Source organism: Triticum urartu, chromosome 2A, assembly GCF_056163025.1.
Source record: "Triticum urartu cultivar PI428250 chromosome 2A, HENAU_Tu73, whole genome shotgun sequence".
Classification (NCBI taxonomy): domain Eukaryota; kingdom Viridiplantae; phylum Streptophyta; class Magnoliopsida; order Poales; family Poaceae; genus Triticum; species Triticum urartu.
Window position 1 is genome coordinate 209,393,333 of NC_141874.1, and position 10,252 is coordinate 209,403,584.

A 10,252-nucleotide genomic window follows, 5' to 3' on the forward strand; every position below is an offset into this window, starting at 1 on the left:
TAAGAAGCATACAACCACACCAAGGTCCATGCAAGAGGCATACACGGCAATGGGCTCTGCTTGTAGCTGGTCAAAGAGCATTGTGATGGAGCGTTGTCGAGAGCAAAGCTAGATGCATAAACCACCATCTTTCTCCTTCGATGTTGGTGAGGAGAAGCTAATGTACATAGGATAGATAGCCTACAGCAGAACGCAAAGCTTCAGAAACCGGTTCCAAGCATGGCAATGGCAAAATAATTCCAATAACATTACTGTATAGGAAAACTGTGGTGTACCTATAGATATTTTAAGGTTGCGTAGGTAGGGCAAAGCAGTCACGGCTGCTTTGTTTTCTTCCCTGCTCCAGTTCCCTTTGCAGCAGCGGGGTTCCTTTATTTCAAGGTGTTTCAGTCAAAGACAAACAAGTGGAATGCTATACACAGGCTGGAAAACTGCCTACATTAGTGCAATGTAAGAAGCAGTACCTCTTGTTTTTTTGAGGTGGACTCTTATCATCTTTTTCATCAGCAGCACCTGAAGGATCTTCAGCCTTTTCATCATCGTTCTCCTGGAGCACCCAGCATATACATAAGCTTGATATCAGACAAACATAGTGTATCGATATCGGATGGTTATTAGGGTATGCAATAGCAAGATTTTGCCTTGCATGAGATAAGTATTTGATCTTAGAACGGAACAAATAAACAAGCCATACCTAAAAGGTAACACCTATGTATCAGTGCATAACTAAGCTGCCTACTTATTAAACATAGATATGTGCATTTATAGTATTATCAGGTATCTTAGCAGGAGCATAGAAATATTTACCGTGGCTATTTCGTCAAGCTTCTTTGGAGGATCCTCCGCCAGAGGGAGTTTCTTGTTATTGCCGGTAAATAAAGCACGCCTGGCGCTGCTGGGTGGGCATGGTGATTTGCTAGAAAATAAAACACGAGCATGAGAGAAAGCAAGCATTCGAAAACACTACAACAGTCCTTTTCAAAGAGGCATACCCTGGAGATGCAGATGAAAGGAGACTGTCGGTGTCAAAACCGGCGGATCTCGGGTAGGGGGTCCCGAACTGTGCGGCTAAGGCAGATGGTAACAGGAGGCAGGGGACACGATGTTACCCAGGTTCGGGCCCTCTCGGTGGAGGTAAAACCCTATGTCCTGCTTGATTGATCTTGATGATATGAGTATTACAAGAGTTGATCTACCACGAGATCGTAGAGGCTAAACCCTAGAAGCTAGCCTATGGTATGATTGTCTGTTGTCCTACGGACTACACCCTCCAGTTTATATAGACACAGGAGGGGGCTAGGGTTACACAGAGTCGGTTACAAGGGAGGAGATCTACATATCTGTATTGCCAAGCTTGCCTTCCACGCCAAGGAGAGTCCCATCCGGACACGGGACGAAGTCTTCAATCTTGTATCTTCATAGTCCAACAGTCCGGCCAAAGGGTATAGTCCGGCTGTCCAGAGACCCCCTAATCCAGGACTCCCTCAGAGACTAACACTTAGCTTTGAAGTTGGTGTCTCCGCTTGGGTGTAAAAAAGGATGTGAAAAGAATTGCATTAGTTTTGGGGCATCTAGATTGAATAAATATAGCGACAAATCATAAAGCAAGAAAACTACATATTGCACCTGTAGGCGATGGAAAGGTTATAGCAAGGCTCCCTGACAAGCTGCCAGGCTGGGCTTGCTGGATGCTTGGGGTACTCGGTGTAAACATCTCAGAAGGCACTGGACTGTCAGTGAGGGAAGCAGAGGATGATGCTCCAGGGACACAGTCAAAGGCAGGCGAGCTTAACTCAGGCTTGTAGATTTCCATAATTTTCACAACCTAGAATGATAACCATGTGCCTGTGGTTGCAAAGCTTCTCTTTGCAATGTACACAAGAAGTTTATACTTCTGCCCAACAATCTGGGTAACCTCTGGTGGAGCAATCCTATCAACCATTGTCACATGAGCTATCTCACGTATGGTTGGAAGTCCTGGGTTTCTAAACTTCAGCAAATTGAGGAGTGGTTTTCCAACAGCTGCTTTTCCAACTTTATCAAACATGGTGAACTCAGCCTCACCCACGTCATCACTTGCAAACACAGAAAGACAGTATCTGCACACGACACGAATATAATGAGGATTCTAGCAAAGGACTAATAAAACATAGAAGAGGCATGTCTAAATAAATCAGGCAGGAAACCTGAGGAAACAAACAATACTAAACAAAAAGAAACACCAAACAAAGGTCTAGGAAGGCACATACGTGTCCTTTGCTGCTATGGATGAGCAGTTAGGATTGCCGCATCGGTAGTTCGATGCAACCATTGTTGAGGTCTTGTTGCAGGCGGAGCAAGAAAACAACCACCAGCGCTGATCAGGATTGAGCCTCTGGACAATAACGGTACATATGAACCGTTTTTCCTGTCGAAGCAACATAACTTGTTGTTGAGCACATGATCAAGAAAAGTGGGAATAACATATGGAGGAAAAGGCAGCGAGGATACCTCATTTTCATAAGGGTTCAGGTGGAGGAGCTCTGACACGGTCTTTTCAACCGGACCAACATAGATACGGGCAGTAAACGCATTCTCAGTCAAAGCGGCATCGTTATCAATGGGTTTGAAATTAGTTCCCAACCTAATTTAATACGCAATAGAGGAGATAGTTAGCACCTTTATAAAGAAAACAACAATGTCTTCATATTCATGGTTAAAGCAAGAAGCATCCAATTAGGAGGTACATAGAAATCACCTGTTGCGGAAGTCATTTATCACCGACAGATCCTCATCGATGCACCAGCGACAAGCAGAACTACCACTAAGCCCTTGAACACCTGCATAGTCATGAAACAATACAGAGGGGTAAGATGCAAGAATATAGGACGAAAAGCTTGCACAATACAGAATGCATAGCTGTATAAGTTGCAGGAGCTTTATCACAGATGTAGAGCAACCACCTTGATTTATTTTAGGCAGTGTTCCTACGAAAATCGCAATCACAACTTCTTTTTCGTTTCTTGCCCGCACTGCATCTTCCTCAAATTCAGTGCTCGATCACCCCAGAGGACCAGCTTTAGCTCCTTGCCCCTATAGGTTTCATATCATGAACAAATCAGTAAATAAGCAAATGAGCAGGCGGCCTAGAACGGTGCATGCATAATAACAAGTAAATCACACTTACTGTAAGTCAGTGAGGATTATTGTCCTTGTGTTTGATGGTTCTGGCTGATGCATTGATTGGATAGTGACCACATCAGAAACAACAATTATTCTTCCAATGACATCTTCAAAACCATGGGATTCACAATAGCATCAGACCCCGGATATTTGAGAAGTAGTTTTAAATTTACTGAGGCGTGCAGTGACACAACTTACCAAGGAAACGAGGCGGTGGCCCACATGGCCTTGGGATGTCCTGAAATGGGACCAAATTGTAGGTGCAGAATGGGTAATCTACTTCCAAGCCCGGGCGTAAAACAACATTGCTAAACCTGGTGAACCAGATCATGAGGGGACTCTCAACAGGCCTAAAAGTGGTCTTTGCTTTAATCCAGTTGAAGCTGCTCATCATGTAGACCTTTCCTTCCTGCAGCTCGTCCTTCAGGCGTTCTACTAGCTGAGGAGGTATCTGCACATACATATGGTTGCCCTGCCAACAAAAGCAACAAAGAATGGTATCTTAGGCCAAACATGGACAGGCGGCGTTGAGCTAGCTTTGTAAAGACAAACCTGACTATCAAGAACAACCAAGTCCATGTGCTGGATAGGCCCATTGTCAGTTCCTCCATGATAAAACCACAGGCGTGAGACAAGGACAGAGACAACCCATTGCCTACTGCGGTCATGTATCTCAGAGAGCATCTGATGCGCCATCTACAAAGGCAGAGACACTTTTGGTTAGGAAGGTAAAAATACACAGAGAAGCACCACACCAGGATTTGCAATACGATAGCATACCTAAGCGAAGTCAAGTGAAAAGACATAGTAAACGAACCACAAAAATATGTTTAACGCGTAAATAGATGCATAGGAAAGAACAATATATGTTATCTTAGGTAATGGGCAGCAATAGATAAAGTAATATTTACAACCTCAAATCTTAGTGAAAAGGGAGCAGACAATCAAAATATACTACCAAACCAGGAACCATACAATAATAGAGACCAAAAGGCAGCAAGTAGTAGTGAGACCAAAAGCAGCTCGCAAAATAAAGCGTGACGTAAGCACTATTCCAAAGACTGAAAGATCTCAGAGAAAACTATGTTTCTAGTGAGATCCAAGCGTGCCATCTTCATTCTCGATAAGTATTTTCAAGTTTTTTCTTGGAAGTCACACGTGAGACTGCCATGTAAAGCTGGCCATGGGTGAAAACAGGACTTTTCAGGTATAATCCAACAGCCGAGAGAGTCTGTCCCTGGCTCTTATTGATGGTCATGGCATAACAAACCCTGACTAGAAACTGGCGATGATGCAAAGTAAATGGCCATTTAGGATCCTTGGTAGTGAGGCAAATCCTTAGAATGTATACAACATCCCCGATATTAGAACCAGTCATGATAATAGCCTCAATGACTTTCTGACCAAGCTTGGAGACAATAAGATGAGTACCATTACAAAGACCAGTTGCTTGACTTAAATTCCTAAGGAGCATAATCGGCACACCTTTTTTCAAAACCAACTTCTGCTGCGGGAAATTGTTAATTTTAATTGTATTCAGGTACTCAATAGGATAAAACACATCCATGTTACGCATTGAGTCAGTTGTATTTCCTATAGAATCATAGCTTAGATACTCCCTCTCAGCAGAAGGCATTAAGGCTAGCACATGGTCATTAACTTCTTGAGATAGATCATTTGTTGTTGTTAAGATAGCCCTTTGGCGCAAGTACTTTGGATTAGAGCAGTTTTTAGCAAAGTTTGTGTATACAACATTAACAATAGCACCTATTCTATTATCCTCAGAATGGATCAACATATCATCAGGAATTGTTACCCAACTTGGCTCACACTCCCCTTGCCGAGTAACACAAGGTGTTGTGCCATCACCAATACTCAAGATCCAACTAGCAAAAGAAGCTATCTCAGCCTGTAAAACATGATCTGTTGTTTGCACAGCCAAACACATGTTTATGTTAAGATGCAGAACTTCTATAAAATGACACAAAGGCGAATTTGTTATAGCAGCATTTATAACCTATGAGCGAGTCCCACCCTCAATGACTGGTAAAATCTGTCTCAAATCACCACCCAAAACCATAACCTTACCACCAAAAGACATGTCAGCTATAGAAGGATCGTCGACAGACAGAATATCACGCAAGCTACGATCCAACGTCTCAAAACATCTACGACGTGTCATTAAAGCCTCATCCCATATTATCAGTGAGGTTGATTCGATCATCTCTGCTAATTTGCTAGATCTTTTTATAATACATGTTCTAGTGTCATCTAGACTGATTGGTATTTTAAACCTAGAATGAGCAGTCCTACCTCCAGGCAAAAGAAGTGTTGCAACCCCAGAAGACGCAACCGTGAGAACAATCATTTCTTTACCTCTAAGATAAGCAATTATAGAACTCCAGAGAAAAGTCTTCCCAGTCCCACCATATCCAGAAACAAAGAAAAAGCCAGGTTTTCCAGACACAACTCCGTCGATAATATTCTTATAAGCTAGGAGTTGATCTGGATTTAATTGGTTGTACATGGTTTCTGCCTTTAGTAGTTCACTTTTAGGATCAGCACATAGTTCATCAGTTATCATGTCATTGTCATCAAATTTATCATCATATACAGTCTTTAATGGAAGCCTGTAATATAGAATATTAGAACCATTTTTACTAAATAGAATGGTCAGTTTATCAAGCAACATGTCTCTCAGCTCATCAGGAGGCACAACATGACTATCATCACGAAAAGAGCGCTTGATATTGTACTTAATATCCTCAGCCATGTGTGACCAATATTTTTCAAAAAAAGTATTTTCATCGTTAACTCCACAATGGACAAGGATTGTAACAAAAAGCCTGCGTAGTTGATCCCCCATACCCCAGGTCAAAGCCTCATCAAACGCACTATACCATTCAAGATCATCTCCAAGCAAGCCCCTAGGAGCACATGCCTCCTTAAAGGTTTCATACACAATCCCATTATAAGTTCTGACATCCGTATAAGACATGGCACCTTTGACAACCATCAGGAGCATTCTAAGATAGAAAAGCTCTCGAGCTGTAGGGTGCACAGAATATATCCTACCAATCATATAGCTCGAGGTCTTAGGAATCCATTGTTTTTTGCTTGCTAGCCAAGTCCATTTGGTTGGGAAATCACAATAAGTAAGAGGCCTATCATTTGCATGGCATCTATTAGCTGCAAACCACTCGGTTAACATTGTTCTTTGTAGCCACGCATCGTCAGCAACTGACTTTAGGTTTGCTTTAACATTGAAACGCACCATGTGTTTATTTAACAAATGACCAGGTAATCTTTCAACAGAAGGCATCTTACTGTGTATATCAAAGCCATATATCCTCCAACAACCATCTTTATCACATATGTAACGGCATTGTCTATATTCCATGATCTCATCAATCTCAATACCATGCTTGTTTTTGATGCTTTCAAACAAAGTTTTTGAAAAATCAGGACCCTTTGTAACATACTTATAAAGATACTTGATGAGATGGGTTTTATTGCACCACTCAATGTTAATATGCGCCTGGTATTTTTTTAGCATGAGCAGATTATATGGAACAACATGCCTATTATCAAGCCTGACCTTCTTTTTAAATATAAAATGACCGTTGTGTGAGCGACTATACACAGGGAATCCACTATCATCTAAAGAGGTTTCAAGCTGGAATGACTTAGGAATTTTTTTTGAACACAATCCATCTTTCATGCAAGGACATTTAATACCATCTTCCCCGCAAGGGCCGTGCATCATGTGCTCAGAAACAAGAACATATCCAAGAGGATCCGCAATAGGATCAGGGATGGAAGCCGATATAAAAGAGTCAATCAAAGCATGATTAACCTCCCGTTTTTTCCTATCAAGTCAGATCAGGATATGGGCATGAGGAAGCCCTCTTTTCTGAAACTCCACAGTGTGCAGTACTGTGAATAAAGGGGAAAACGATCACGAGCTGAGGTGGAAAAGAACAGAAGAAAATGAATGAGAGCAATCGCAAAGGACGTTTTACCAGCTACGACAGGACCAAAGGCCTCCCCACTCTTAATATCATGAATATAGTCATTGAGCTTCATGTGATAAACCCTGACCGGAAGATCTGCCCTGTCTGAAGGCACCTGGCCAGGCTTAGAACACATGGCTTCTGTTATCTCAGGCCACTTGGGATTACAGGTAAAGGTGGTGAAAAGGTCTGGTGGGCCGAAGACATGCGAAATGGCCACTGCATCTTGGAAGTTCTCAATCATATAACGCCGGCCACCGGTAAAAGAGGATGGAAGTATGTTTTTCTTGCCAACAGAACTTGCATCTGTCTGCCCTTTTCCAACAACATCAGTGACTCCTTGCAAGTTCTCTGCTCTAAGATAATTATTAGCCTTCATGATAAAATGCAGCCTCCACTCGTCTATGCAAGCGCGCGCATATACAATGGCCTGTGAGGAAAGCAAACCACAACAAAGGTATGGATTATGCTGCTCTGGCCTATAGTGGAGACAATAGGAATAATAGTCCTACATGGTGAGCCAGGTTCTTTTGCTAGTATCTAAAGGGTCTGAACCAATATATTTAAGCCCAAGCTGAAACCCACGTTCTGCATAGGGGAAGAGAAGAGGATACTGCAAAGGCATATATGAAGTTTGCAAAGAAGATATTTGTTGCAGATTGTCATTTCTACCGTGTATTATAATGTCACGACAAGAAGTCTCCACCGTAAACTCACCAAACATTAAAGACGCTAGCTCGTCAGTTGTAGGAAGGCTAAACTGTGGGCCATCAGATTCTCCAGGGGCAACTAAACGAATGGCTATCTCGGCATGCTTATTGGCTGCTAGTATTTCTCTAGCTGATCTAAACGTTTTGACATAAGAATTGTGTGTATCAAGCATGTGCATCAAGCCTTCAATAATAGACTCATCTAAACCACCATTACTCTTTTCAACCTTTTCTAAATCCTGAATCATGTTTTGCACCTCATTCTGGGCATCATATATATAGAGCTCAGCATACTTAGGGGTATTTCCTTCCTTAGGCATAAGAGACCCCATTCTATGACAAACCTGGCAGTTTATTTTATATATATTTGGACCATTACCATCAGCACCGGATGGTCAACAGTAGTTCCCATGGAAGTAAATGCAAAGAGGCAGTTGTACTGACGATTTTTTTATAAACTCTCTGCTACGCGAGGGACCATTATATCTCAGCAACTTAGAGAGAAATAAGGGTGGCTTCTTAAAAGGTGTAATATACACCTTACCACCCTTGCAACATTTGTTGTAAACCACCCGCCTTAGTGTAATAGCAGAGTCCGATCTCACCCTCTCCTCGAACCAGAAGACTGCACCGCACTTGGTACATTTGTAGTCTGGGCCATCATAGAAAGATCTCTTTCGGTACCCAACTGCAAATTCATTTTGCCTCAGTAACAATAGCAAATCAGTAATGCATCATACAATAGTTTCTAGACACATCGGCACTCAGCATACCTTTCAGCATCTCAGACTCCTCAGCCGTGAATCCAACCCAGTCAGCACTTAAGGGTGATCCAATGGCAGGTTCCTTTCCCCTAAGTCTATTGACAACCACCCTGCATCTCTTTCTATTACGGGCCGTAATTTCTGGGCTAAGAATGGGGAAGAAACCATCATCTAAAAAAATAAAGGCCACGTCACAAGTACAAAGAGGAATCGAGAGTATGCAAGAGGCACACCCATAAAGCAAAAGAACCTATTTCAAAAGGGCATCTCGTACATTTTCTTTCAGGCAGGCCCGGCGATATGTAAGTTAACAGCGAGTCACAGAAAGACAGTTTTCGTCGAACAACACGGCGCGGAGGCGGTTGGTCGGCGCTTGAACTGGCCTTACGACGAACAGAACGGCGTGGAGGCATGATTCAGAGGGGGAACATGAAGAACAGAACAACCACAACACACTGCAACAGAAACCTAACACAAGGAAAGGCAATCTAATCAGGCGCATAACACAGCAAGAAGGCATGCACCTGGAGCAAGAAACAGAACCCAAAAAACAAGGCTCTACAAAGGGCATGGAACTAACATTTTTTAAACGAACGAGAGAGGCATTCCAAAAGCAAACTCAGGAAGAAAAGCATGATGTTTTTTCCTAAGAATGCTAAAATACATAGGCAGAACAAAAAAGCCATCAAACAAAATCAAAGGGACATGCCTTTGAAAGCCTAAGAAAAACCACCAGTGTAAAAAAACAGAGAAGAGAGAGAGAGAGAGCAAGCCCAAGAAACACCTTCCCAAGAGCCCATGGAAAACTATAAGCCCAAAGGCACAGGATCCTCCAGAGGCCATGCCCCAAGAAACACATTTCCCAAAAGCCCATGAAGAACCACAAGCCCAAAGGAACATGCTCCTCTAAAGCCTGTTCTAGTTTTTTCTCTATAAGAGAAGGTGCGGTCCAAAGGCCAAATACCCAGCCGAGAAAGAATCAATAAACACGTAACACATCTATTATTTAGGCACGTGGGAAGAGTATTGGATCTGAAGAAGAAGGATATTATTTTTAGTCTCGCAAAACGTAGAAAGAAGACACTATAAGGGCCAAAGGCCAGGTATATAAGAGACATATAAAAAGTCCAAATACTTTATTGCATCAAAGGAATGAACCAATTCAGTACAAAGCAGACACGGAGGCCCAAATAAGAAGCCAAGAAAAGATACCTAAAAAGATTAAAGAGAGGAAAGCATTTGAGAGCACAGTAGACCCCAGTCAAACTGGACCAGAACAGGGGCAACATCTGGATTTATCTCCGTGTCCGCAAACGTACGGCGCAAGCGCAATAGCTCTCTCTCCAAGTGACCAACACGCCGAATGGCAGAGACTGCAACCGTTATGGAAGAACGAAGGGAGCTCCTATAGGCCATCATACAGTCATAATTATAGTCTCGAACCACAAACCCATACAGACGCTGCAGAAAACTTATGGCCTGGAGGGCAGCTGGTACGTTTCCAACGTATCTATAATTTTTGATTGCTCCATGCTATATTATCTACAGTTTTGGACATTATTGGGCTTTCTTATCCACTTTTATATTATTTTTTGGACTAACC

At 42.4% G+C, this 10,252-nt stretch overlaps 2 pseudogenes; both read right to left on the minus strand.

Moving 5' to 3' along the window:
* Positions 1-314: 314 nt before the first annotated feature.
* Positions 315-9,062, minus strand: LOC147984580 (replication protein A 70 kDa DNA-binding subunit B-like; annotated as a pseudogene).
* Positions 7,045-8,274, minus strand: LOC147984581 (uncharacterized; annotated as a pseudogene).
* Positions 9,063-10,252: the final 1,190 nt, after the last annotated feature.